At 40.9% G+C, this 27,164-nt stretch overlaps 1 protein-coding gene and 1 pseudogene across 2 annotated transcripts in view; both read right to left on the reverse strand.

Moving 5' to 3' along the window:
* The window catches only part of MYRIP (myosin VIIA and Rab interacting protein), a 233,614-nt gene extending 213,855 nt beyond the window's left edge, over positions 1 to 19,759 (reverse strand). For both annotated transcript variants that reach the window (XM_087917080.1, XM_087917079.1), the window contains exon 1: positions 19,404 to 19,759. The gene's annotated coding sequence lies outside the window, so the exon portion shown is untranslated. The remainder of the gene's footprint in view (positions 1 to 19,403) is intronic.
* LOC148124031 (uncharacterized) lies at positions 11,517 to 12,800 on the reverse strand (annotated as a pseudogene).
* Positions 19,760 to 27,164: the final 7,405 nt, after the last annotated feature.

A 27,164-nucleotide genomic window follows, 5' to 3' on the forward strand; every position in this document is an offset into this window, starting at 1 on the left:
AGCTCTCCCTCTATCATTACCTTTGCCGTTTGCTTATAGTATATAGCTTCTATTGCTTGAACAAATTTTCTAGCAAAGCCCATCTGTTCCAACAGTAATAACATGATTCCCCAATTCATATTATCAAATGCCTCCTGTGCATCTAGAAATATCAGGGCCATTTGTTTTTCAGGATGTGCCTCATAGTATTCCAAGGTGTCCAAGATTACTCTCATATTATCTTTAATTTGTCTCTTTGGCAGAAATCCATTTTGATCAGGATGAATAAAATTATGTAGATATTTTTTAAGTCTTTCTGCCAATATTGAAGCAAAGATTTTATAATCTGCATTTAGTAGAGAAATAGGTCTATAGTTCTTAATTTGTAATGGATCGGCCTCCTCTTTTGGAATAAGTGTAATATAGGCTTCTGACCATGATTTAGGTACCTTCTTCTTTAACATAACTTCATTCATAATTTCTAGCAATGGAAGATTCAATGATTCTTGAAATGTTTTGTAAATTTCTGCCGGAAGTCCATCAGGGCCTGGTGCCTTTCCATTATTTTGCTTCTTGAGTGCTTCAGTTAATGCCATCATAGTTATATTGCTTTCTAACATGGTTTCAATCTCTTTAGGTATCTGAGGTAAATTAGCATTCTGTAAATACTGTTTAACACTTTCCTCATCAATATTCTCTTGCATATATAGTTTCTCATAGTAGTCTCAAATGATTTCCTTCTTCTCTTTACTACCATAGCAAACTTGGCCTTGTTCATCTGTTAATTGCAATATTTTCCTTGATTCTTTCTCCTTTCTCAGTTTGTATGCTAACCATCTACCTGGTTTGTTTGCATCTTCAAAGTAGTTCTGTTTAGCACCTCTAATTTTCTGTGCTAATTCTTCTTTTTCTATTAGACCTATTTTATGTTTAGTTATATCCATTTTTAACTTAATGTCCTTTTTCTGTGGCATTTTCTGTAGCTCTTTTTCGAGTCCTTTATACTCATCTTCTAATGCCTTAGAGCCTAATCTTTTCATGGTATTTCTTTTCCTTGTATAATCTATTATCAAGCCTCTGGCGTATGCCTTCATTGTATCCCATACATTCTGGATTGATGTATCTTCTTTTTTGTTTTCTCTAAAGAAAAAAGGCAATTCTTTCTCCATCCACTGTGTGAAGTCTTTTTCCTTTAAAATAGTATTATTTAACGTCCATCTAGATTTTCTTTTTTGTCCTTTCCATTTAATTGGCATTGGATTGTGATCTGCCCAAGTACTTGTTTCAATATTTATTTCCTGAATATTAGTTAACAATTCTGTTGACATCCGTATCATATCTATTCTGGACCATGATAAATGTCTGTTTGAATAGAAGGTGTATTGATTAGTCTTAGCATTTCTTTCTTTCCATGTATCTTTTAAATTTATTTCATCTATCATTTAAAAAAAAGATTTAGGGAGAGTCTGTTTTGCTTTGTTGTTTTCTGTGCTGTATAGTCCAGTTTATTGTCTACAATTCCATTAAAATCTCCCATCATAACTATATTAGCATAGTCCAGTTCAATTATTTTCATATGTAATTTTTTGTAGAATTCTTCTTGTTTGTCATTCGGAGCACAGATTGCAATCAGGAGTGTTTTTGTATTCTTGTCCATTATTTCCACCATTAGTATTCTTCCATCGTCATCAGTATAGATCAATTTCGCTGGGATAATATCTTTAATGTATAAAACCATTCCTCTTTTGTTGCATTGTGCCAAAGAAGTAAACATTTTCCCTAGTTTTGGCTGTATCAACAATTGTTCATATTGTTTTTTAATATGCACTTCTTGTAGACAAATTATATCAAATTTTAATTTCTCTAATTTATGAAAGGTTTTCCTTCTTTTAATGGATGAGTTAAGTCCATTTATATTAATTGTAATAAGTTTTTTCTCTTCCATGGTTATATTTTGTAGTTAGGTTTAGCAGCTCTCATAGATCTTAGTTCACGTTTTTCTTTGGCTTCCACCTTTCCACCAACTGCACCTTCTTCTTTTTCAATCGCTATTTGGCAGTCCTCTTGGAATTCAATTAGTGAGATTTCTTTTTCTGCCTCTTCCTCTTTCCCTCCAAAAAATTTTGTATAAAATAATTCTGCTTTCTCAATTGAGTCAATTCTATGTCTCTGTTCTTGCCATGTGAATATTAAACCTTCTGGAATCAGCCATCTATAATTCACCTCTTTTTTAAGCAGCATTTTAGTCAGGAATCGGTATTCTCTTCTCATCTGGATATTTGTTTCAAGACCACAATCTCCTTGTCTTTATATTTCAATGTTTTCTCTTTTGCCACTTGCAATATTTGCGTTTTAATGGCTTTCTTTGTAAATCTAATGTGAACTTCTCTTGGTAAGCTATTTCTCATTGCATATCTTGTGAAAACTTGATAAACCTCATCTATTCCATCCATCTTCTCTTGAGTTATTTCCAAAGCTTCAGCCAGTATTTCTATCATTATCTCAGCTTTGTCCTTTTTCTTCCTCTACATTTTGGAATCTAAGATAGAATTCTGATCTATTCATCTCCCATCTCAACATACCACTTTTATCTTGTTCAACCACTGTTAATCTATTATCAATATCTCCAATCTTCTTGTCTCTTTATCTTCTTCAATTTTTTGGAATCTCTCATCATACTTCAACATCATTTGTTGGATGTTCTCCACTTTTTCATCGGTTTCCCCTGTTCTTTGTTCAATGTTCTCTATTCTCTTTTCAATATTCTCTGATCTTGCTTGAATATTTTGAATTCCTTGCATAATCATCTGCAGAGTCACTTTTTCTTGTTCTTTTTCTTGCTTTAACATTGTCTGTATTGAACATTGTCCTCCAGATGTTGGAGAGGAAGAAGTAGAAGTTGAAGAACCAGGAGCTGTAAATTTCCTACTCATTTTAAGCAATTCAAAATCTTCAGGTTCTTCTAAACCTTAATCCAATTGTGAAATAACCAACTGTAGTTCGAAATAAAAATAGTAGAAAAAAGAAGCCAAATAGTAATGATTAAAAGGGGGGGGGAGGACAAAATTTCTTCAGGTTCTTGTATACCTTAATCCAATCAGTAGTTAAATGAAGAAAAAGGCTTGAAAAAAAAAAAGGAAAAATTCTTCAGGTTCTTCAACACCTTAATCCAATTGAGAAGTCTCAAATAGAAAAGAGTGCATAAAAATAAACCAGAAAGGTAGATGAAAAAAACACAAATACCAGGAAAGGAGAAAAAAAGGCTATTCCGTTAAAAAAAAAAAAAAGGAAACATTAATACTAAAGCTTTCCCTTTAAAATAAAAAACAAGCGTAGAGATTGGACTTCCAAAGAAAAAAAAGAAAAACAAAGACAAGCTCCAACAAAGCCAAAGATCCAAATAGCTATTGCAAAAAAAAAAAGATAAAATGAAATAAAATAAAGCTGGTGAGGAGGGAAAGCACAACTTAGAAAAAGTAAAAAGAGCACACTGCACTTTGTTTAATTATCCAAGGCTCTTATTATAACTCTTCTCCAAAAACTTATCACCTTTTTTCCCCCCTAAGTTTTAACACTAGACTCCAGCTGTTGATAGAAACCCAGAAGAGCACCTGCAATAATACTCTCCCATGCTCTTCCCTCTATCTTATCAAATAGCAATATCCTTGAAAAAAAAAATCTCAGTTCTTTCTTTCACAGCTTTGTCTGGTCACAGGAGAAATAGAATATTTCCAAGCCTCTAGTTGGCAATGTTACAAAGTTTCTTTGCTTTCACTTTCCCCCTCCTTTTCCAAGCAAAATATAAGAATTAATTTAAAAAAGAAAAAGATATTTTAAAAAAAGAAATAACTAAAAGGGAGTCTCTAGCCTAAAATGTTACAAAATCAAAAGGGAGAAAAAAAAATAGATGGAAAAGAAAAAACCAGTCCAGTTTCAAAATATAAGATCATGTATAGAAAATCCAGCAATGAGAAAAAAACATTACTTTGACATTCCTGTTTAAAATCGCCACTTAATCACTTCTGTCAAAACTTTTACAGATTCTTTGTTTTCCTTAGGGTGTCCTTTCAGATCTTAGAATAAAGAAAAAGTTCTCACCAAACCGGCACACTCTCTCTTTCTGTTCTCTTTCCTTTTGGAGCTGTCCCAACTTCAGCAGCTTTATTGGCTGCCTCTTTGCCGCTGGCAAGAAGAGCTTCTCCTGGATCTACAAGGGACTTTGCGGTATCCCTGGGATCGACAGGATGCGCTCTTCACTTTCACCATCTCTTCAGGACGGTTTAGATCTGATAGGACCATCCAGGAGCAAAGATATCGGCAGCGATTTCAGACCTCCAAGATCGCATGATGTGTCATCGCGACATCAGTTCTGCCCTCTCAGGTTCTCCTAGAATGATTAATAATAGTTTCTCCCCACTCTATCAGGGATTTAAGGCACAAAAATCTTCTGACCAAGCCACAATATAGAACAATGTATGCCTGTTTTCAGTAAATGGATTTGTTTGGCCTACACTATGTGCAAGTTGCTGCAACAGCTGCTGCTTTTGTTTTGAATGCCTGCAGGATAATTTATTATGCTTGGAAGACTTCTATTTGCTGCTGTTCCACTTGAGGAAGGATAAGCAATATGGGTTTTATTTTATTCAAGAGCTCGGACAAAAGGAAAGCTGCCTAAGGGAATGGTTCCTTATTTATTGCAGCGATAATAGATAAGAACAGCACAAAATATATTGAGGACTTTTGTTTTGTTTTGCTTTTAGAGACAGTAATTAGAGTTTTAATTGTGAACAGTAAATCTGAAAGAGAGTTGAAAGATTGCCTCATTTCTGCAAAGTGAAGTGTGCTGCAAGAATGGGCTAATCTTGTCTACTAAGCTAGAGCAAGCTGACTTAATGATCTTAGCAGATACCAATCACCCTTGACCTTAGAAAGATTCTTCAATCAATTCGATTTTTGGCTTCTGATTTAAATATACAGTATTCAGTAGAAAAAGTAATAGGGACTGTATATGTTTGTAACTGTAAGAGCCGTGATGGCGGAGTCGTTAGAATACAGGCTACTTCTACTGAAAGCTGCCAGCAGTTTGCAGTTCGGGTCTCACCAGCTCAAGGTTGACTCAGCTTCCGAGGTCGGTAAAATGAGGATCCAGATTGTTGGGGGCAATATGGTGAGTCTGTAAACCGCTTAGAGAGGGCTGTAAAGCACTGTAAAGCACTGTGAAGCAGTATATAAGTCTAAGCGCTATTGCTATATGTGCTAAGTAAACACTGAATGATTCAGAAATCTACCCATCACAAATAGTGTTTATTATTATCTGCAGATTTAACACACATAGAAATTGTATTAAAATATTCAATTAAATATAAAGTTAGCCCAGAGAGTAGATGTCATGAAACTAAGAAACCCAGTTGAATGTAGACAGAGAAGGATTTGCACAGCAGTAGGAGTTCTCCCCAATAGGCATGGAAATAAGACAGAAATGCTATGGTGGGAAATGGGACAGTTGGGCCACTGGTGCATCACTTTTGTTTAATACCTTCCATGAGTTCTATATTGCTATTGCAATCAAAAAGAAAAAGGAAGCTTTGGTTTTCATCTGAGATTTAGCCAAGAAAATAGAATGGCAGTATGGAAAGAATATATAATCATCACATATGTACCTCTTTTTGATAAGCATGCAATCACCACAGGTTTGATAATATATATCTATATCCACGTATTCTCTGGAGGGGCAATGGGAGGAGAGAATAGCCAAAACAAATTGAGTTCCAAATCTATATTTTACTTTACTGATAATATGCTATGTTGTGCTATGCTCTGAATAGGATATAGTCCTCAGAGGCAGGTCATAGGCTATAGGATATGGTCCTCATAGGCTGACAAAAAAGGAGAAATCTTAAAAACACCCAGGATAACTGGCATAGTTTTGCTGGCAGTTAAAGATGCTGTGATTGATAATATGGATCATATTATCTACACTGATAAGGATTTATGGGATGTTGGTTGAGTCACTAAAATATTCAGGATATTATCCAGAGAAGAAGAATGCTGAAAAGATAAAGTGTCTTGGGACACTATTTTGGTCAATGGACCAGAAAACAACAGAAGTTGTTTATTTATTTGTCTGAGGAACATTTGCCAATCTCAGGTTCCCTACCAGTTCTGTAGGTTATGAAGAATGATAACATGCAAAGATTAATTTTGTAATGTTTTTTATTAAAACTAGATCAGAAAATATTAATAGCCCTGGTAATTAATGACATAGAGAATGTTTACATACTAGATATTAGGCTCTTATTGTATCATGATATGATACTATGCCTTTAAGAAGAAAAGTTAAGTCTGCAAGAAAAAAAAATAAGTAAAAAAGAAATTGCTTTGTTAGACTATGCTTGCTGCAGACCCGGGTATGGTGCTGGCTGCAGGCTGGGTCAGAGGGCAGGTGGGTGGCGGCGGCATGGATGTCGGCCTCAGCAGGGCACTTTGCGCCACTGCTTCCTCTGACACCATAGCTTTTCCTTCTGCCCTCGCTACAGCTTATGCCATGTTCAGACTGCTGCCATTGGGCAAGACGCAGAGGCCGGAGTCTGTGCTGGACATCGTGGCATGGCGGTAGCAGAGAAGTGGCCCTTCCAGTGGTGGAGGAACGGTTCGAACACATTCCTCCACCAGCAGTGCTTCTCAGGTGAGGGAGCCACCTCCGTAGCTTCCACAGTTCCTGCCGGCGATGGCACCTCTCTCGCCAACACCATCTCCAACAACAGCTGCAGCATTGGCAGGACAGACGCCGCTGCCGATGAGAACCGCTTGTCCTCCCGCAGGGGCATTTCTTTGCTTGACCGTGGCTGCGTTGACAAAGTCCTGCAAGTCAGTGAGTCATTCGGGCTTCGGTGGGTGGAAGCGGCGGCAGGAGGGTGATGCCATCGTTTCTCTTCCCCCTGTGCCTCATTTTGCTTCCTGCCCCCAGAGGTTCGGGTCAAGGTCTCGTCCCCTGTATGGTTGGGTGCTCTCCTCTTGCTCCAGCTGCCCAACCCCCGGTGGACCCTTTCCCCCTCTTTAAGTTTTCTTTACCTTCATTCCCTCTGTCAGTTCCCTAAGAATACAGACTGGCTGGACAGCTTCCTCCCCACCTCCCGGTAATTTTAAAAGGGGAACCATCTATCCATTTTGCCCTTTGAGCAGAAATTCACCTCCTGGATTTCTCCTGGCAAATCCCAAAGACCACCCTCCTTTGGGATGAATCCTTTGGGTGAATCCTCCTTTGGGGTGAATACTTTGGGAGAAGTCTCTGGGAAGCTTGGAAGGGAAAGAAGGAGGGAGGGAGGGAGGGAGAGAGGGAAGAGTGTCTTTGGGATGTGCCAGGAGAAATCCAGGAGGTGGATTTCCATCCTTTTTCTGCCCTTCAAGGAGATGAAGGTGGGGAGTGCATTTAAGGGGGTGAATCCTTCTTTTGGGTGAATCCTTCGGGAGAATCCTCTGGGAAGCTTGGTGCTAAGTGTCTGTAGGATGATTCCCTTTCTCTTATGTTTGGATTGGAAGGTTTGCCTCTGATTGAAGGGCAAAATGGATAGATGGTTCCCTTTTTAAAACTACCGGGAGTGGGGAGGAAGCTGCCCAGCCAGTCTGTATTCTTAGGGAACTGACGGAGGGAATGAGAGTAAAGAAAACTTAAAGATGGGGAAAAGGTCCATGGGGGTGGGGGTGGGCGGCTGGAGCAAGACGAGTGCCCAACCATACAGGGACGAGACCGTGACCCAAAGCTCTGGGGTGGGAAGCAAAGTGAGGCATGGGGGGAAGAGAAACAATGGCATCACCCTCCTGCTGCCGTTTCCACTCACCGAAGCCCGAATGACTCATTGACTTGCAGGATGTTGTCGATGCAGCTGCTGTCAAGCCAAGTGATGCCCCTGTGGGAGGGCAGGCAGTTCTCGTCAGCAGCAGGGTCTGTCTTACCGCTGCTGCCGCTGTTGTTGGAGACGGTGCTAGTGAGAGATGCACCACCACCGGCAGGAACTGTGGAAGCTATGGAGGCGGCTCACCTGCCCGAGAAGCGGCTGAAATGCTGCCGGCGGAGGAATGCACTCAAACCATTCCTCTACCCACTGGAAGGGCCACTTCTCCGCTACGGCCATGCCATGATGTCCAGCACGGACTCCAGCCTCCGTGTCTTGTCCAATGGCAGCTGTCCAAACACAGCATAAGTCGCAGTGAGGGCAGAAGGGAAACTGGCAGCAGTGCAAAGTGCCCTCCCGCCACCGAGGCCAACATCCATGCCGCCACTGGCCACCCGCTGACCTGGCCGAGCAGATGGTGGTGAGGCATGGCTGCCTGTGGGGCGCTCTAGTTGAGAGTGTGTGGGGGAAGAAATTAAGTCACCCCCCAAAACAAGGCCTAGGATGAGTATTGTTGAAAAGTGAAGCTGGCTATATGTTAACAGTATGTTAGTATCCACTTTATTATTCGAAAGTAAGAATTCGATATGTGATAAGAAACATAAAATTAAGTTGACTATAATGGAAATGGTATAATTAAGAAGTTATTTGTGTTAAAGCAAGAAGAGATGGGTTCAAGAAATAATCATTGCTGAGTGACTATAACTTAATACAAGAGTTAGTGATCAATTTAAAGAAGTATGTTGACATGGTTTAATCATATATGGGAAATTAATGTGCACTGATTCACGAAACAAATATATGATAGAAGAGTCAATATGCAATGAAAAAGTGAAAGACTGAGTAAATTGTACTTATTTGGAGTTAAAAGATTAACTAGAGAAGTGAAATACCTAAAGAACAGAAAACAATATAAAATATTACATGGATTTGGTGGAGGCAAGGATGGTTTGTAAATATAGGAAGATGTTTAGAGATATATGGTAGTAAATGGTGGCAAATTGTTTTTGCAATGGTTCATTTTCATTTTCTCATGACTTTCATTTCTTTTGCTTAATTTTTCTTCTACAGTCAATTTTTAAAGTAAATAAATAAAACTTATAATTTAAATCCGTTCTCCTATCACATTGCTTCAATACAGCTACACTGACATACTATGTCTATCCTTTTTTTTTTTTTTTTGAAAAACCCCTATTTCCAGATATTTTAGTTTTCTTCATCTATTTCTTCTTTTCAACTTCTGAAAATTTTATTTTCTGCTACCCAGTAGATCCAATTATCCAATAGGAAATTTTAAAAATATATTTTAGATTCTAGGACCTATTTTGTTCTTAACTATATAATCTTACTTAAACTACTTTGTTGAACAATTTTAATGTGTTTTATTACCTCTTCTTTTCCTCTTTTGGCGGTTTCTACATTTTTCTCACAAATCTGTACATGTACAGTATAGCAATAGCACTTAGACATACATTCCACTTTACAAAGTTTTTACAGTCCTCTCTAAGCGGTTTACAGAGTCAGCATAATGCCTCCAACAATCTGGGTCCTTATTTTACCGACCTTGGAAGGATGAGAGGCTGAGTCAACCTTGAGCCTGGTGAGATTCGAACTGCCAAATTGCAGATGTCCAGCAGTCACAGAAGTAGCCTGCAGTACTGCATTCTAACCACTGCACCACATGGGAAAGAAAACCACACAGACAACTATTAATATTAGAAGGCAAGCCTTCAAAAATCCTGGCAGGAAAAATATTCTAAAAAGCTAGCACATTTATACAGAAACTTCAATTTGTCCCAAGATTAAATGCAATCATCTCACTCACAAGTTCACATTTAGGAATAAATTGAAGTAGAGTATCTAATAGGGCAGATGTCTTCAAACTTGGCAACTTTAAGACTTGTGGACTTCAATTCCCAGAATTCTCCAGCCAGCTATGCTTCTGGGAGAATTCTAGGAGTTAAAGTCCACAACTTTTAAAGTTGCCAAGTTTGGGGAGCCCTGTAGGGTAAGGGTAAGATTGTGATAATTAGGGCCTAATGGTATAACTTTAAAAATCTCTATTGGCCATGTAGGTTAGCATACATGAAGGAGATGAACCTGTACAACGAGAATGGTTAAGCAGAGACATGGCCTATTATCCTCTACTCATTGCAGAATACCTTATGCCACCAGACTTGAAACTCTAGACCTAGACAAACTAGAACTACGCCGCCTCCGGTCCAATCTAAATATAGTATATAAAATCATACATTGCAATGTGCTACCTGCAAATGAATACTTCAGCTCCAATCATAACAACACTCTTGTATTGTTATGATTGAAGCTGAAGTATACAAACTCAAGGTTAACCAACCAAACTTGACTGAAGGAAATACGACCTCAGCAACAGAGTGGTCAATGTTTGGAATGCTCTACCTGACTCTATGGTTTCTTTCCCAAACCCCAAAAACTTTAACCTTAGACTGTCTACTATTGACCTAAGAGGCCTGTAGGGGACGTGCATAAGCGCACCAATCGTGCCTACCATCCCTATCCTATTGTTTTTTTTTATTTTTTTCTTATAAGTATCTATCTCATGTATTCAAAACTATGTTTATTCTTATACCTGTATCTTGTAAGCGATTGACAAATCAAATAAATACTAAAATACTAAGAAAAAATCTTATCTAATGTTTCTTTCTAACTAGTCTATCCATTTTAGGAAGAACAAGATCAAAATCATGAGCATCCATGTCCATGACAAACTCTCATTGTCTGATATGTATTGTATCAGGAAAAGGAAGGAGAAATATTAGTAGAAATTAAAGCCAAAGAACTATTTTAATATATACCATTCATATTTCAATATGTCAGAATTTATTACTGTCATAGACCAGAGACCAGAACAAATAAAAACACTCAATAAATATACAATTAAAAATTCTAGTACGAAATAATAAGTAACAGATAAAATCTATGATAAAATCCAGTCTGTCAATTATACATGATCTAACTATACTAAAATTACAATCCATAAACTCTGTAGCCCATATTCAGTTTATTACTAAAAGGAAAATGAAAAAGCATGAAATGAAAAAGGATTTGCCATATTTATTGTATAAAATAGTTGTAGTGGGTTTGACACGTTTCCGTGATGCTGCACAGAATCTAGCCACCTGTGCTGTAATTTTGGATTGTTCATCTTTAAGCAGCCACTGGAGATAAGCAATGTCAGAACTATATTTCAATATAGAAAGCCTAAAATTGTACATATGTTGTAGAATTATTATTTTGTTAAATAAACGTTAGTTTCTTGGTTCTGAATAGAAAGGTCATAATACAATCACAGTTGTTATACATTAATAGTTTGCATATACTTCTTTTTGAGAATAGCAAGTACAACTGAAACTATATATTCTATCATGACATATTGCTATCAACCACATTTTGCTAACATCAGCAAAATAACAAAATTCTAAGAATATATATTTAAAAGAGAGTGCTTGGCTTCTTTTATATTTTTATTACATGATGATGATGATGATGATGATGATGATGATGATGATGATGATGATGATGATTCAAAAAACAGTGTACACAGCAAACAAGATAATTATGCTGGGTTTCATATCACAAATCACTAGTCAAACACTTCCCAAGTGTTTAGGACTGTGTGATGTATTGGTGGATTATGCGAGCAGATCCCAGTAAAGTGGACTTCTGCAGCTGACCAATGGTGATTTTGTCAGCACCAATTGTTTTCAAGTGCTTGCCTAGGTCTGTAGGCACAGCAACCATTGTGCCGAGTATCACTGGAACCACCTGTACTGGTTTATGCCAGAGTCTCTGCAGTTCAATTCTCAAGTCCTGATATCTGGTGATTTTTTTTCAAGTTGTTTCTCGTTGAGTCTGCTGTCACCAGGTATGGCAACGTTGACGATCCACACTTGTTTCTTCTCTACAATCCTGATATCCAGGGTGTTGTGTTCCAAAACTTTATTAGTCTGTATTCAGAAGTCCCACAGTAGTTTTGCATGCTCATTTTCAACCACTTTTTCAGGCTTATGGTCCCAACAGTTCTTTGCTACAGGCAGTTGGTAGTTGTGACACAAATTGCAGTGGACCATCTGAGCGACTGTGTTGTGATGTTGTTTGTAGTCAGTCTGAGTGATTGTTTTACAACAGCTCAGTATGTGATTGATGGTTTCATCCACTTCTTTGCAGAGTCTGCATTTGGGGTCATCAGCAGATTTTTCTATTCTGGGTTTGATTGCATTTGTTCTAATGTCTTGTTCTTGGACTGCAAGAATCAGGCCTTTTGTCTTTTTCTTCGGTGTTCCATTGGTCAGCCATAACCAGGTCTTTTCCTTATCTACTTTTCCTTGGATCTTTCCAAGGAACTGTCCATGCAGTGCTTTGTTACACCAGCTGTCAGCATGAGTTTGCATTGCTGTTTTCCTATATTGATCTTTGGTTTGTTGCACTCTGAATAGCTTCCTATTGTTGACCTCCATCAAAGCTGGTTCAATACTATCTTTCACATAATCTGCCAGAGCATGTTTCTCTTCTTGAACAGTCTTCACTTGCAGAAGTCCTCTGCTGCCTGCTTTTCTGGGCAAATATAGCCTGTCAATGTCACTATGTGGGTGCAGCACATTATTATTATTATTGTTGTTGTTGTTGTTGTTGTTGTTGTTAATTTTGCAGCGGTAATTCAGCGCCAGAAAAATAAACACAGATGGCTGATGCTTCATTTAACATCTTTATAAACATAAGTAGATTTTACAAACCAATTGTAGTTTTCTCCAACATGGAGCAAACTCAAACAGAAACATGTTGCAAGTTCAGAGCAGAGCTCCAGTCTTCAGCAAGCAAGCAAGTTAGTTTCATCTTCAATAGACAGCAGACAAGCAAGAGGAGAGAAGCAGTTTCATCTCAGTAGACAGACTCAGAACTCAAACATAGCTGCAGAGTTGCAGAGCTTAATAAAAGAGGCTACTTTTAGTTTCAGTTTCCAGCCTAGGCTACTTCTAGTTTCAGTTTCCAAACTATCCTCATTGACTGATTTAGTTGCTATGCCTATTATTGGCTGACCTTGTTACTATGCTCTATTCCAGTTCATGAATATACTCTGACAATTATGGTGATTAATCTTTGGTGAGATTCGCAGCCTTTGGGGCTGGTTGGTAGCTCAACAGCTCAAGTCCTAACCAAGGACCTAGGAACTGTTAAGATAGCGTCGGATGATATAAGCTGTTCCAAATAGGGTGTTTTTTTGTAGAATCAGGGTATTCAAGTCTGATAAATTCAGAATTTCCAAATAGTGAGGTAGCCCTTTAGGTATTGCTCCAAGGGTTCCAATTACTACTACTACTACTACTACTACTACTACTACTATTTTTTATTTTTATATATTTAATTTTCAGTTCGATTCACAGTTTGAGACTGGTAAAAACTTAGCAGTTCAAGTCCTAACCAAGGGCAAAGTCAAGACATTCAGGTCTAATAATTTCAAAATTTCCATGTATCTGTCAGCCCTGCTGGGCACTTGAGAACTTTTACTGACAGACTACAATACTCACAAGTAAAGGTTGAAGTAAGGAGGGTTTATTTCTTCAGTTTATCAGTCCCAAAAGGCAACACTGGATCAATTGCAAGCAAAGCTAGTGCTGAGAGCTACTACCTCCCAACACCTATTATAGTTGTCTTTCAACCCCACCCACTAACCTACATCCGCCCTTCTTTACCCGTGCCTCCACCCCACACCTATTTATGCTTAATCAAACCCACCACCTACACCTCCAACACCCTGCACACACAATCAATCGTTCCTAAGCAATAGGCAGGTAAGTCCTATGCCAACATCGCTCCCACATTTTGCCACTCCTCTCAGCATGCTTCAACTGCCAAACAGAGACCACTTAAGAGCTATGAATCTGTCTTTTCAGCTTCACTCAGTTTCGTGCAGCCGCAGTGTTGATGCTGATCAGCGCCACTTCTATCAGTGTGCTCCCAGCTGGTGTAGGAGCTCCGCCACGAAAAGGAAGAGAGAGGCAGCTAGTTAGCGTCAGGACCCCTTGCCTCAGTGTTGAGCACATAGATTCCATCATGAGCCCAACAGTATCTAGGCAGCCCTTTGGGTATTGTTCCAAGAGCTCGTACTGATTTCTTCCTCCACAATTGCAACCCTAACTTCAATTTGCAAATCACAATATTTTTCTAGCTGTTTCTCTTCAATTTGTGCATCCCCTTATTGCAATAAGGCCTTTTTTTCTTATTTCTTAATATTTTATTATTGTTGTTGCTATTGTTATACAAAAAATTGTGTGATACCAGAACTGAAATAAAATTATTTCAGTATCACTAACAGACAAAACAGATTAAATGTAGCAATACACTGCTGTACAGAATTATAGCTGTTTCTTTAAAGTGATTTATTCTTGTCCTGTATATTATAAGCAAAATAAAAAAATAAAGATAATGTTGAATATTAAAACAGGAAAGCATAATGACAAAATAAAAAACACATTACAAAATGAAAGAATTCCATGGACGGAGGTCAGATCAAAGATGTTAGATCCCAATTAAGATCCTAATTGTTTGGAACTTTCCCAGTTACACTACTTGAGGACCTTTAACCAGAGACACCAGGTTCCTTCATGTAGAATTCCTTCTGCAAAGATGTTTATCCCTGTTGAGGATTTTGGTCCATAAAATATACTAACAATCTTTATTAGTGACTGGTTTCATATATTCTTGGGTATATGTTCATAACATCCATAAACCCCCTCAAATGCAATAAGTATATGAACTTATAGTGATTACTATCACTGCAAAAGTGTAGACCACTGCTGCAACATCTAATTAAGTTTATATTAAGTGCAACCTAAGAGAAACTTGCAAAGCCATATACAAGAGACGAATACAAGAGACAAGTAGAAAATAAGTATCAAATTAGCAGCAACACCTAATGAAGAACATTAAGATATGGTAAACAGTACTAATTTGACAAAAATGCTACATACATCCAAGGTCAAGCAATGCCAAAACAAAACTGATAGAAGGCAGTTGTAATAATTATTTGTGACTTTTCCTTCCAGTTTCACAAATGGAAAATCAACAGGGAAGCTCAAAAGATCGGTCACAGGCTGTTCTGGTAAGTCTCCCTCTTGCCTTCTTACACACCAAGCGAGATCCTCCTTTGTAGGTCTCCCTCCCATGCTCAGACATATATATCCCATACTCTCCCACACGTATTCACACCTATGCATCAATGTGCATGACCCTTCCCCAACTCCCTCTCCCTCGACTTGCCTGACCTGGATGTTCCAGGACCTCACCCCCATAGTATCACTTTGGTCTTTATCTGGGACTCCTACTGCTTCTCACTTAATGACCCATGCACATCTTGTGGTTACCATAGCAATGAAGAGTATCTAGATTGCTGTTACAATGCTGCTTTGTGTGATGTCAGATTTTACAATTATTACATAGCAATACCAATACCCATTGTCATTGTAATTCAGGTTCTATCTGTATATCCATAGTCTTCTAGCATATATGGCATGCATGATCCACTTACAATTCAATTTCTTTTGGCTGTTTCTACAGTATTTCAACTGAGCATTCTAACAATGTGAAAAACTATTATATCGTATTTGTTATGTTGAATATAGTATTTATCTTATACTTTGCCACTAAACAAAGGCTTTCATCATATTCTGTAGCCTCTCAAACCTAGAATGTAAGGTTGCACCAAAATAAATAAGAAACCTTAATTGTTAATAATACACAGACGTATAGACATTTTAATTGAGTGGAAATCAGATATATTCCTTTTTTCACAAAATGATACTAATAGGAAATATTGCAAACTTAGGATATGGTCAAAAGGTAAAATGTAAGGTATGTTAAAAAAAATTCTTATTGAAATTAATGTTTTACTCAGTTTCACATCCTAGATCATAAATTTCCATCTGAGACCAATATTTTTTTATATATTCCAATATTTAAATTAGGACAAGGAACAGCATTTTTTATATTTAAATTACTTCACTAAATTCATTAAATCCATTCATTTAGATACTGTACATTTAAATCCCTTACTTAATGGAGCACCATTGCATTTTAAAGTATTTTGCTATATTCAGTGTTCCCATTTGGTTTTAATAATTTAAGAATACACAAATATAACACTAGTAATTGAGACAAATCATTTTTTCTAAGTTGTCATTTTCTTTCTTAACTACAAATGTATAATTATATAATCAAACAAGCCCAGCAATTGTTTTCCTTTTGTGTTTCTGCCCAGATGGGGTATCATCTGAAAATTCCCAGATTTATTTTATTTCTTTATTTTAGTTATTAATTTTTATGCAACACATCTCCCCTATAAGGTGATTCTGAGCAGCTTACAAGCTATAAAAGAAGTGGGGGGAAATTAAAATATTAAAACATTAAAACTATACAGATTAAGATTTTAAAATAAACTGACTCATAATAAAGAGATGGATGAACAGTCAGCGATAACAGCAGTAAGTGTCCTGCTCAGGTCTCCAGGTCAACCAACAAAGTCAAGTTTTAATAATCTTCTAGAGGTCAGAAGCATTTTTCAGGTTTGGTAATCGAGTGTTCCATTGGAATGGGGCCACAGTGGAAAAGGTTCTTCTCCTTGAACCTTTGTGCTAGAATTCCTTAATAGACCTCTTCCACTGGTGCGAGTGGGGCAGGCTAGTCCCATTAGGGAGAGATGGTTCCTCAGATATATAATATCATGTAAAGACAACAACCAACCCCTAAAAGGACCTAACAGCTGATTGTAACAATGAAACCATTAAAGCCAACCCCTTTAACACATTCTTTGGCTCAGTCTTTGTAAACAGCAATGGCTCATGCCCAATATTTCATAGTTGAACCACAGACAATTACAATGATCTAATATATATCGATTTTACAGAAGATAATGTCGAAAAAGCACTACACAGTCTAAAACCATCTCTATCTATTGGACCTGATGGCCTGTGTGCCTACTTCTTTAAAAAGCTTTCCACTGCTATAGCAGAACCTCTAAGCATAATCTTTGAAAAATCTTTCAGGATCAGCTCTTTGCCCAACCCATGATCACTAGCTATGGTGATCCCCATGTTCAAAAAGGGAGACCCCAGGCTAGTTGAAAATTACAGACAAATCTCTTTGTGTTGTGTGACCTGCAAAGTCATGGAATCAATTATTAACCAATCCATTACCCCCCACTTATAGACAAACATCCTACTCTCTAACAAACAATTTGGTTTCAAAAAAAAATTATCCTGTAATCTGAAAATCCTACACTACAAAAATATATGGACTACACAACACTATCAGGGCAAAGCAATAGATCCTATTTATGTAGACTTCTGTAAAGCCTTTGATTCAATGGTACACAACAAACTATTTCTAAAACATCTCCAGACACCTACATAATTGGATAGCTGCATTCCTGTCAAACAGGCAACAAATGGTCAAAATAGGGAGCGCCCTATCAAATCCCGTACTTATCAACAGCGGTGTCCCCCTAGGCAGCGTTCTACGATCAACTCTCTTTATACTTTACATAAATGACCTTTGTCATTTATGACATATATGACCTATATTAATAGCAACTGTGTACTTTTCACTGATGATGTAAAACTATTCAACACCACTGACAATATTGCTACCCTTCAAAAAGACCGTGACTATGTATCAGAATGGTCAAACAAATGGCAACTTCAAATCTCAACAAATAAATGCTCTGTCCTACATATTGGCAAAAAAAAATAAATCAGAAAATAAAATACAAGCTGAATGGACATAATCTTGAAGGTGACTCCCACTCTGTCAAGGACCTTGGAGTACCCATCTCTAATGATCTAAGTGCTAGAGCCCACTTTAACAACATAGCCAAAAAGGCATTAAGAGTTGTTAACCTAATCCTGCATAGCTTTTTCTCTGGTAATATTGTATTACTAACTAGAGCATACAAACATTTGCTAGACCAATTCTCGAATACAACTCATCTGTCAGATCTGTGTACCTGCCATTCTTCAATGGAAGAAGAGGTTTTTGATACAATTAATCCTTTTTGATGTAACCTGAACATGCTAATTCTTGTACTGAATCTGTATGACCTTTACACAATTTACAACAGTGGACTGGAGCCCCAGATGCCTGGAAACTTGTCTTCTCTTGGAAAGATAGCAAGAGGAACAGGGGCCATAAAAATTCCAGCTCTGAAACAAACTTCCTGGGAATCTCTTCCCAACTACATTCCCAGAAAAGGGGGGTGGATTAACATGTTGCTTCTTTGTATTGACGAAACCCACAGGGGATGGGTTCTAACTCCCTTTATCTAAGCTGCATGCCTGGAAGGATATCAGATCCTGCTTGTGTAAATTAATAAGCTTACTGGCCAGGCCCAGCTACATTAATGCTTAAATTAAATCAGATGAAAGAAAGAAGAAAAGCCAGAGCACAGTTATTGAAAATTTTACTGTCTACTATATAATACCTTCTTACAAATCAAATTGAATTCCATCATAAAGTCAACTTTACTATGCTCTCAAGTGTACTTGAAGTTACATTCATGTATACATCCTTACACTTATGTAAGACTATAGATTAAAACAGCAATAAACAGTACTAATACCCAATCATTCTAATTTTAGCTAAAATGAATTAGTGCACTGACTTCTAAACTAGAAGAGATGTTGAAAACTACAACGTAAGCACACAATTAACAGAATGTAAGTTTTTAATGGATTTTTCAGTAAATAACAGTAAAATTATGCTCATTTTTTTAAAAAAGCTGTAACACTTTCTAGTTCTATCACTTTCTGCTAACAGGATTCTATTAACAACTCAATTCACTGCATAAATCTTAATGTATTTGAAACATAATAAACATACAGTTCTAATTATAGTTTCATTCTATTACAACCATTGGATGTGTCTGCAAAGACTGTTTTGGGGAGACATAAATTCCATAAAGAAATAAAGAATTTGAGAGATTATATATTAAATGTATAGCATTATTTCCCTCTGTTGTGGAATTACATCAGAGCTATTAATACCTTCTTTGCAAGAGCCATCTAAGACCTATAAAGGTAATGCTGTTTGCAGTTCTATAAGACACATTTCAGCAGAATCCAGGTGGCAACTGCATCAAAATCATTTTCCAAATGCAGACATTTTTACCTTTCCTTGCACTGCAATAAAGGAGACTGGTAGAGAGCAAAGAGGTAGACAGTTGTCCATGATCTCACAGCATAATGCAAGAAAGATGCAGCAAAATGGAAGCTATCAGATAAGTTCTCTGATTTCTTAGCCCACCAATCCCAGTTCCAGCCCATTCCCTCTTTTCTTCAGCAAAGTGGTCCAAAGCTGAAGATAAAAGCTGATTCAACAATTCCTTAAAATCCCCCTCTGTGTCCCCTTCCCACAAGTCTAAGCAGTGGTGGAACATCTTTAGGTGCTTGTCATTTTCAGGCATCTAAACTCATATGAAAGGAAGAAGGGGAGAACCCCTCTAACCTTTGGAGTTGTGCGCATCAGTCCAGTACTTCCAATATCCGACACCAAGAGCAGGAGGAGAACCCAAAATTAAAGTATCTCCAGTATAAAGCAAGCGTCTTAAAAAGTCAGATAAGAGAGCCGGTTGCGCCTTCCTCTACATTAGTATGGCAGCTGTCATAGAAGGGGGGCAGTTCTGAATTTTTTCTGGCTTTGATCAGAATCTTCTTTGGTAGCAAGCGCCTATAGGCTATCACCACTGAATTAAAGAAAACGTGATAGCCACAGGCGACTATATGCCTCAGTCTTCAGACTGTCTCTTTCACCCCTTGCAGTATTAGCTCCTGCTGTTGCTGACACCTGGCTGGGGCACCAAGCGGCCAATCAGAAAATACGACAGTTCCAAAGGAAGGGGAGGGTGCTTGAGAATCAGGAATGGGCGGAGAGAACGCGCGCGCTACCCTTCCGCCTTTTCCCAAGCAAGTTCTTGCTATTTTCTCCAAAACCAGGAGTGGAAGAAAGAACATACACGCGCCAAACAACGTCTACGTGCACTAGAAATAACAGGCGAAACCGCTTTGCACGTGCAGCTATTGCTAGATGATTGGTGACGAAAAGAGCTTCGTTTCGGAGCAAGGGAGATTCAACTGTAGACCGGAGCTGACGGGATTTGGAGGAGGGGGAAGGGTTGTTTGGTATGTACCGTATCCTTAAGCAGAGAAAGGAATGGACGGAGCTTTAGGTTAAAAGAACCCTGCCTTGAAATCTCAGTTTAAATTTGAATGCTCTGGAATGCGGGGAGTTATTAAGACAGGGAGAAAAAGGAGCCACATGCTATTCCCAAATCTCACAGAGCTACAACTACAACTAAGGTAGTTTTACTTTACAAAGGATTAAGAAAGGATTTGCACAAAGCCGGAAAGGTGGCGCGCTCGTTCTCTCCGCTTGTTCCTGTTTCTCAAGCACCCTCCCCTTCTTTTGAAACTGCTATTTCCTGTGTTTCTGTTTTGAAAAACAAAAAACTCGTGTAATATATATGGAAAAAAATCTCCCTGAAGAGCCACAATTTATTCATTTGGAGGTGAACTTATCAGAAAAAGGAAAAAGACAGGTTGCAGTTATTATCCGGTAAAGCAGGGGTGCCAAACTCAATTTAATTGACGGCTGCATCAGGGTTGATGGAGTATGGCCAGAGTGGATGTGGCCAGTTCAACATCGCTCGTGTGGGTGGCGGGGGGGGGTTGTGGTGGCCCAGGCAGTGCTTGGGGATCCCGTTGTCTCCAGACGAGGAAGGCGAGACCAGGATGAGCGCCAACCCTTGTCCACCAGAGGAGCCTTGCCGTCCCTTTCAAGCCATGCAGAGGACACCCTGAACAGCGCTGGAGGCTGCCTGGAGCCCTGGGCAGTAGAGGGCAAGCGTCCAGCCTGGCCCTTGAGCTCCGAGGGCACTGGGACCCCAGAAACCACACCAACCCGCTTCCCCAAGGGGATGCCTGGCTGCGCTTACCTCCTCCTCAAGGCTGCTGATGCTATGCTCGTTCTTGGGCAGGTTGCTCATGGTGTATGCAGGAGGACAAAGTCAGAGAGATACCATTCCCTTTCTATGCATTGTAACCAAAGCATCAGCAATAAGATGGGAGAACACCAGGAGAGGTAAGGGGGAGGGGATGGTGAAAGGGCAACAGGGCTACTGATGGCCAAGTGCTAAGACAGGACTTCCCTTAGATCCTGACTCCTTTGCATTATAATCTTCCTTCTGTCAGGGTACTGATTTAAGAACTGATCAGCTATTATACCTTTAACAGCCTGTATAATAAGAAGACTTCCTATTAGGGTGTCTCTTGCTGTGTGTTCTTCCCTTTGTCAGCCTCTTTGACAATGGTGTATTAACCTTAAGCAGATTAAGCACTTGCTTAGGGCACCAGGCCCAAAGAGGGCACCACAAAAACTTTTATGTAGCCTAAGCTTGGCTTCGTTTGTGCTGTATGTACAAAGGAGGGGAGCACCAAAATTTGTCAGTGCTTAGTGAGCTTTAATCCACCACTGCTCTTTGATGCTTGCTTGCTATCTGCTGTCATAGTAATGGGGAGCGGGGAAGATTGGCATTTGGGTGAGGAACTGAGCTGGAGTGAAGACGGCCTGTGTGTGAACCAAAAGGCAGGGATGCTCATGATTTACTGCACAGCTGAATTGACTAGTTTATACCCAGTCAAGGTCAACCGTCTCCACATACCATGATGGGCAAAAAACACCTGATGATGTGCCCCACATAACACCATATGAAATGGGGATTGGGTATTCATCATGGATCCCTGTGGGAGGGAATTGGGAAAATTTTCAATATGTAACTTTCACACCTTTTGCCTCAGATCTTGCTTTTCTTTTGTTGCTATCATTTCAAACTCAGTAAAAGAACCTCTTTACAAACAGGGAGTCAGAAGTTTTCTTTCTTGGGTTTTGAACAGAGGCACGTCTGACATTAAGCACGTTAGGCTACTTTCCTCCTCTCCCTCCTGTTCCTGATCCTGCCTTTCTGCCACCAAACAGGCAGTTAGGCTGCTTCCCTCTCCCTCCCCCCCTCCACCATTCCTGATCCTGCCTTTCTGCCACCAAGATGGTCTGTTTGCACGCAGCGGCCCTGAGCTCCAGGTATTAGTGTGTGGTGTTTGGAATGATGTGTGTATGGATGTGCGTGCACAGTGTAGAGCAATGAACAAATAACTCCGAGACAGACATGTTCTCAAAGTTTCCTTTTATTAGAGTAGTAAACTGGCACATCTGGGAAATCCCGAATCTGAAAGTTTATAAAAAAAACCTAATAAATACAAAATTACAAATCTACCCCCTGCGCCCCTCATTGCATCACATGCCCCAATCATCATCCACCCCAACTTGAGACATCCCCTCAACCATCCCTCAGCCAGGTGCTGAAATAACATGACCTTGACTTTAAAGAAAAATGCTATTATGTCTAACCACATACGCTCCATGAAATTCCCCCATCCCATTTTCCCAGGCTCAAGAAATCTCATGCTACTATGCTTCCAAAGCTGACATTAGGGCTGAGACTGAGGATATTGAAAGTGCCCGTAGCACTTTGCCAGTTGGAAGGATTGGTGGTAGCTGGGGAAAGCCTGGCTCACTTTGTGACTGAGCCAGAGATGTGGATGGGGGACAATCAAGAGAATTTGAGTTTCTGGGATGGAGCATCCCCTCCTACTCAGATTGCCCTGGTTCCAGAAATGGCTTGTGTTTAATCACAATTCTGTTCCTTTACAGATAAAAGGCTGCTTTCCAATTAGCTCTGATAAGAAAGTTGTTTGTCAAGGCTGCCAAAAACCCATAGATAAGAACTAATTTACAGAATTCTCCAAACACAAACTAAGATGTCCACCAGTTGAGTTTCAGAGCTGCTTTGCTTTCTGCACAGAACGCTTTTTCAAACCTGGCTTTTATTCTCTTGAGGGAGGGGCCATTACCTTGCAGTCTTACTCCCAAGTCACCTGTGATGCTGTAATTGTTATTTCCTCTGAGTAATCCTTCGTGAACATGCACTTGGCACAGGCTCCTTAGGAACCTCCTCATCACTACTGCCGGCCCACACAATCTCTGAAGGCAACAGTGCTTTCCCTGATGGTCTTGGCCCCTCATCAGAGTCATTGCTCACTTCAGCCATCTGCACCTGCTGCTGGCTAACCACAACACTATCCCTCACCGCAGGGCCCTTCCCCCAGGTCTGATAGTCTGGATGCAACCGAGACGGGAATTGCGTGTAAAATGCGTCCACCAAATCTGGAGCATGGATGGAAGTCACATCCTCCCAATTGAACGCCTCTGGTCCGTACCCTTTCCATTCAGTCAGGTACTGAAATCGCCCTTTCAACCACCGAGATTCTCGACCTCGTACTCCAATGGATTGTCTCCATTGCGTGGTGCTGGCAGGGAAGGGTCAGGTTGGCGGAGCGGACAGGCCAGCCATTCAGGAACCAGAAGGGAGTGATAGAACACCAGATGGATCCATAGCGAGCGAGGCAACTTCAGACAGTAGGCGACTGGGTTAATCACCACCTCTACAGGGAATGGGCCAAGGTACCAATGGTCAAGCTTCCTCATTGGCCAGTCTAATGGAAGATTCCAAGTAGACAACCACACCCGATTCTCCACAGCCAATGGCAGCGTTGCCCTCCAAGAGCAGTCCACAATTTAATTATAGTCTTCTTTAGCCTTCTCCAAATACCATTGCACCAATTGGTGAACAGCCTGTAACTCCAACAAGAAATCCTTCACCTCTGGAACCGGTGAGTCGAGTGGCATCAAGGGGAAAAACCAAGGATGGTAATCCACATTGGCGAAGAACAGGTGGTTTGCATGGAGGTATGCTGAGAGTTATTGAATGCAAACTCTGCGACCACAAAGTAATCCGCTCAATTATCCTGTTGCTGATTGACAAAGCAGCGCAGGTAGTGCTCCAGGATTTCAATCACTTTCTCTGTCTCGCCGTAGATTTCCGGATGGTGAGAAGATGATAGACAGATTTTAACATCTAATGCCGTCATCAGCCCTTTCCAGAATTGGGCGGTAAACTGCATTCCTTGGTCCAACACCACCCGATCTGGGAGTCTATGTAGCCAGAAGATGTGCTGGATAAATATGTGGGCCATGGCATGAACCATGGGTAAGCCCCGACATGGAACGAAGTGCACCATTTTGGTCAGCATGTCAACCACCATGAACACTGTGGTGAATCCCAATGAGGGGGGCAGATCTGTCAAGAAGTCCATTGACAGGGCACCCCAAGGTCTCTCCAGTGTGGGCAAAGGCTGGAGCAGTTCCGGGGAGCCCCTGTCGCTGACTTGACCTGCCAGCATCACATGCAAGACATCACATAGGACTGCATGTCATGTCGTAGTTGGGGCTACCAGAAAGTCCAAGACACTAGGTGCAATGTCTTGAACAGGCCGAAGTGCCCCGCTGCAGGGTTGTCATGGCGCTGTGACAAGATAAGTTCCCGGAGCAGCTCTGTCACGGTAGCGCAAGAATTCCTCCTCGAACGACCACGGTGAGTTGGGTCCCACTTCTTGACTCTGCTGATATGCCCAAGCATCGTGTTGCCTCCCATATCTGCGCCCGTAAATCCACTGGCTCCTGCACAGCGGAGAACGATTCTATGGGCAGCACCATCCGGAGCAGGGGTTGGTCCTCTGGATTCAGGTACTCGGGCTTTCAGGAGAGTGCATCTGCCCATTGGTTATGACACTTGGAACATAAATAACATGAAAGTTGAAACGGGTAAAGAAAAGGGACCACCAGATCTGGCACTGATTTAATTTCTGGGCAGTCTTTAAATGTTCCAAATTCTTATGGTCTGTCTGGACTTCTACTTAATGGTGTGCCCCCTCGAAATAGTGCCTCCAGACCTCAAATGCCATCTTAATGGCTAGTAACTCCTTCTCCCAGATGGTATAGTTACGGTCAGCAGGATTGAGCTTCCTGGAAAAATAAGCGCAAGGGAAAAGGGTACCACCAGAAGTGTGAGCCTGGAGGAACTCTGCACCGACCACCACATCTGACTCATCCATTTCCACCATGAATGGATGGTGTGGATCGGTGTACTTCAAGAAAAGATCTGTCATGAAGGCCTGCTTCAAAGCCTGGAATGCCTGCTGCTCAGGAACACCCCACCGGAATGGAACCTTTTTCTGGAGGAGCTGAGTGAAAGGCGCAGTCAGGGAAGTGAAGTCGGGGATGAAGGTCCAATAATAGCTGGCAAGCCCAAGGAGTCTCTGGACATCCTTCACTCACCGGGGAGGTTGCCAACTAAGCAAGGACTCAACCTTAATCGGCTCCCTGGAAATGCCTTCCAGAGAGATGCGGTGTCCCAGGAACTTGACAGTAGACTGGAAGAACTGGCACTTCTCCAACTTGGCATACAAGCAGTTCTCCTGGAGCTATTGTAGAACTAGGTGCAAGTGGTGCAGATGGCTATCCTTCAATTTAGAGTAAATCAAAATGTCATTGAGGTAAACCACAACAAACTGATCAAGGAGGTCCCGGAAGGTGTTGTTCATAAAATGTTGGAAGACGGTGGGAGCATTGGTCAACCCAAATGGCATGACTGTATCTTCAAAATGCCTGTATCTGGTCCCGAACACCATCTTTCACTCATTTCCGAGCTGAATTTGCACCAAATTGTATGCCCCACGTGGGGCCAACTTCATGAACATGGTAGCCTCCCGGAGCTGCTCCATCAGTTCTGGAATCAAAGGCAGAAGGTACCAATTGCACACTGTGATGGTGTTCAACCGACAATAGTCATAGCACAGGCACAAGTCACCTGTCTTTTTCTTCATGAATAGGACCGGAGCAGACAAAGGCGACGAGGGCCTAATAAACCCCTGAGCGAATTTTTGTCCAAGAAGTCCCGCAACACGGCCAATTCCGGATCTGACATGGAATACAAATGGCCCACGGGAAGGGGCGCATCGGGCACCAGATCAATGGAGCAATTATAAGCCAGTGCGGGGGCAATTGGTTGACCTCCTGCTCACTAAAAACATCTGCAAAGTCCTTGAGTTCTGAAGGCACAGACACCTTGGGTGGACTCATCACCTGCCCTGCACAGATTTGATGGGTGTGGTCCATGCACTGCAGGCTTGGGAACATGATCATGTTCTGGGACCAATACATTTGGGGGTCATGAGTCCAAAGCCACGCCAAACCCAAGACCACAGGGAAATGCAATCCAGAAGTGAGGTAAAACTGGATTGCCTTCTCATGCAAGCCAATAGTTAGGTGCAAGGCCTGGGTGGCGGCCTTGATAGGCCCAGACAAAAGCACCTTGCCATTGATGGTCTCAACAAGCAGAGGAGCACTGGGGGATTGCATACTTTTCTACGAAGGCCACGTCCATAAAGTTTGTGGTGGCATGGGAATCCACCAGAGCATGCACCAGAATCCCCTGGGAACTATTGGCCAGTTCACTGGGTCTGGGGAGCAGGCACTGGGACTTGTTGCTTCTTGGGTCACGAAGCAGCCATATGTCCAGGTTCTCCGCAGTATAGACACAACCCTTGGTGTGCTGTCTGTTGTGCTCCATCACAGACAAGCGGGGTCTGGTGACGCCTTGTTCCATGAGCTCCTCCCATGGGAACGGGGTCTCAGGCACAACAGGGGCCACAGGAGGCTCTTGGGAGGCACAGCAACAGTTCCGCCTCTGCAGGCAGGCATCGATCCTCAGGCACAGGTGAATCAATGCATTGAGGGTCACAGGACAATCCACCTTTGCCAGCTCATCCTGCAACTCGTCTGCCAGCCCATCTTGGAACATGTCCATAAGTGCTGCCTCATTCCAGGCCAAATCCTGGCTAAGCAGCCAAAACTCGCTGACGTACTCCTTGCAAGGCTTACTGTCCCTGCTGCAAGTCTTTCAAATGATAAGCAACAGTCTGGGTCTTAATGGGATCCTCATACATCAACCGCAGATGGTCACAAAACCCCTGGAAGTAATTCAGCAGAGCACTATCCTGTACCAGCAAGGGTGTGGCCCAGCGTGCTGCAGATCCAGAGAGCAGGCTAATTACAAAACCTACCTTATCCCAGCCAGTGGGGAAGTTCTCTGCTCTCAAACTAATGAAGAGCTGGCACTGTCCCGAAAATGCTGGAAACATAGAATGGTTGCCGTCAAACTTATCCGGCACAGCAACCGGGCATCTTCTTGGAGGAGGGGGAGGAGGAGGGGGAGCAGCGAAAGCCTGGAGCTGACCTACCTGATTAGGTAACAAG

The sequence above is a fragment of the Pseudonaja textilis genome, chromosome Z (assembly GCF_049901715.1).
Source record: "Pseudonaja textilis isolate UNSWEBS1 chromosome Z, rPseTex1.2, whole genome shotgun sequence".
NCBI lineage: Eukaryota > Metazoa > Chordata > Lepidosauria > Squamata > Elapidae > Pseudonaja > Pseudonaja textilis.